Here is a 3,412-nt window from a genome sequence, read left to right as displayed (position 1 = left end):
GAATTGATCTTTAATGAAAAACAATCAGCTACTTAGTCTGAAAGCTCATCACGCTGGGAATCTTTTTTATTTTTCCTGTGTTTATACCCCCCAGCACGCTGTGGCCAGCCAGATCAGCCGTACCAGCCCTACGTAGAGAGCAGCTGAATGACTCCAGCAGACAAGTGACCATTTTGTTGCCAATGACCTTTAATATCACAAAGCACGTTTCTCTCCATCCGGAGATGAAGTGGCTGATAGTCACTGGCTTTTCCAGTTTTCTGCAGCGACTACCCCCTGGTTTCATTCTTAGTAACTGAGTCATTATCAGAAGTTTGCTGTGTAAGAGGTTTTTGGGGTTTTTTTTCTTCTTTGTGAAACGCAATTAATGAAAGAAGAATTAACAAATAATGGGAGCATTCTGAAGTCCAGTATATTTTTCTGGTTTTAATCAAAATAGATTTAATACAACTTTGCAGCTTTTAGCTGGGAAGTTTTGTTAAGAAAAAAACACAAATACCAATTTAAATAATATTTTTAAAATACATTTCCCTTCAACTCTCAGAAATGGGTACATCACCAGTGCTCTAAAGCAGATGAATTTAAAGGCAAGAATAGTACCACTCGGTGTCATCTGACTGCTGCTTATGTGGTTTTCCTCTCACTTGCAAGGCATAGCTTTTCCCTAGTTTAGCAATTATCAGTGGTGTCCAGGCTGCTGTCGATAATAATACGACACAACATAGGAACAATAGAGACTCTGATGTAAAAGAAAATAGAACTTCACATCTGCAAATTGATTCTGCAGTTTTCCAATTTCCCCATTCAGCAATGGCACGTCCTGTGAAATTGTCCCTAGAAATATAAAATGAAGGGAAGGAAAATACCTCCACTCTTACCTTTTAGCAAATGTGATTGCCTGGTACAGTTCATTTCCTTTGGTGTGGACGCTTAGGCCAGGCTGGATTAGTGTTCAAAACACAGAAGCAAAATGGAGAATGTTTTTTAATATAGATACCGCATTGAACTGGTACTTCGGAGCGCAAGCTTTTCTTGAAATAGCTTTCCTTTGTAAGGTTTTTGGTGAAGCAAATAAATTGCCATACAAACAGGTTTAAATATTCTTTAAGAGGCATCAATATCAGCACTTTCTCTTAGTCTGAAGTCTTTTCTCAAGTGTAATACGCCATCGCCCACTCCCCTCTCTGGAGACCTCCATTAGCACTCCCTAGTGCACAGAAGATTTAGCATAGTGTAGCACTCCCATGGAAGTTCAGGGACCTGGCTTTTTCACCCAGCTCTGCATATTACTTGCTGGATCTCTCAGGTACAGAATGAGAAACATGTTGTCTGTGCCAGTTGCTCAGAAATCCATGGCAGCCACCTAACATGTTAAAGCTAGGTATTATAAATGGCTTTTGCATTACACACAAATATTAGAACCAGTTCTTTCAGAAATTGCAAGATGCTTAATAAGTTCCAGCTCCATTTCCTTCTGCTCCATCCTCTTCTTTCTCTCTTCTGTCATTGTTTTGCCTGGGAAGCAATGCAGGCCCAGTATTTGACTGTAGAAGTAGAAATCAGAAAATTAGGTCCTTGGCTTGGTGCTGACACTAGTTTACTGTATGCTGTTGATCAAATAATTTGATTTTATGGATTCTGGCTTTCCATGAGAAAATGGGAAGCTGTGAAACCCTTAGAGATACATTGATGTAAATTCCTTTATCAATATTATAATAATTTTTGGTAGTGTGGTTTTGTTGGGGTTTTTTGGTGGTGGTTTTTTTTTAAATTCTGGTCAGCAATGCACTGAAACTGATGATACCATTTTAAGATTTTGCAAGAATCCAAAATGTCTTGGTTATTGAGGGACCGGGATGCTTTCACTTATGCTTTAATTTCACACCTAATTTATCATTCCTGCAGGTACAGCTTGAAAACATACAGCTGAAAACACTCAGTGGAGAAAGTGGTTTCTTCCCATTTGATATTCCAAAGGTTGAAAAATAAAAATGAAATAATATCGATGGAGAAGGAACACAGAGTCCACGTCTGTCTTTTATAAGTGATGAGAAACATCGCCCCCCTTATGAACTCAGAACTGGCACTGCTTGTTCTGGGATTCTTGCCTTCAGAATAAAGAATGTCTTTGTCATGAGCCCAAGCAAGAAAAGATGGGAAGGAGAAAGTTTCAGGAAAAAATGAGCAAAATATACGCTTTTTCAATATTTGAGAACTTAGAAGATACCAGAAAAAAGTTTGAACAAAGAATGAAGTTATTGAAAGTGTTTCCCTTCTTCATTACACCTACAGAACAAGTTAATTAGAAAACCGTGGTTCATCTACCACATCAATACAGGGACAAAGAGAGCATCATCTCTTTGGCAAATTGTTGGTTTGGGTCATCTGGTAGGGAACTGCCCGAACCATCCCCAGTGCTCCTGCTACACAAGAGATGATGCACAGAGCACTTTTGGAGGATCCAGCTCTTGCTACACAGTTTTGGGTAAGGCTTTTCATGTTTTCTCCTGCTGGCAAAATGAAGATAATAAATGCAACTGGACCAAAATTTAAATAAAAATATGAATAGGTGTTTGTTCAAGCAGCTTTAAAAGTGAAAAATTTTTAATCAACATGAATATTTCCATTTTCATTTTGTATATTGTGTTTAGTTTAAAATTGTAGGAAGAGGTCACTGCAGCCTGTTTTCCTCTTTTTCTTGGCCCTTCCCTGTATGGTGTTCTTTTCACTGAAGAGTGGAGGGCATCGTGAAAGGAAGGGCCAACCTACCCCTGCACACGTCACAGTCCAAACAAAGAAAAGTAAGGTTTGCAGAAGCTTGACAAGACTTTAGTTTTTCACAGCAACATTTTGAATGGTCACTTTTTTCATGAATCTCTTGAGTTTCAAAAAAAAGCATTAATTTCCAGCAAAATTGTTTAACTATAAAATTTAAATACAACACTAGTAAAAAATATTACTATTCTTTGTTATCTCCCAAACATGTCTCAATTACTAATATTTACAATTCTTTAGTTATTTGTATGTGTTAATTCGTACTGTGAGTCTGTGAGAAGTAATACAGCAGATACAACTGCACTCTGAAAACCCCTCATATTTTAATTGGAAAAATCTTGACATTCACCATGGAACAATCTAACCTTGAAAAACAATCTTTTATCAGTTTGTCTTTAATGCATAAAACACTGCTCATTTTCTGCAATTCTGTCACCAAGGGGCACATTAATTTAGTTGCACAATAATTTAATACGTTGATACGTTAATTGAAGCAGAGAGGTTTTTGTTTAGCGGTTCCAAGAAATCACGCATTTCTCGCAGAATCTTTAAAGAGACACTTCTTGCTGCAGTTTAAGTAGGGGGAATTGTGGATCGTTAGGGGAAGTTGCCCTTCAAAGCCGATCGATCCTGCCAT

The sequence above is a fragment of the Pygoscelis adeliae genome, unplaced genomic scaffold (assembly GCF_000699105.1).
Source record: "Pygoscelis adeliae isolate BGI_AS28 unplaced genomic scaffold, ASM69910v1 Scaffold67, whole genome shotgun sequence".
Taxonomy (NCBI): Eukaryota; Metazoa; Chordata; class Aves; order Sphenisciformes; family Spheniscidae; genus Pygoscelis; species Pygoscelis adeliae.
This window is presented reverse-complemented; position numbering follows the sequence as displayed.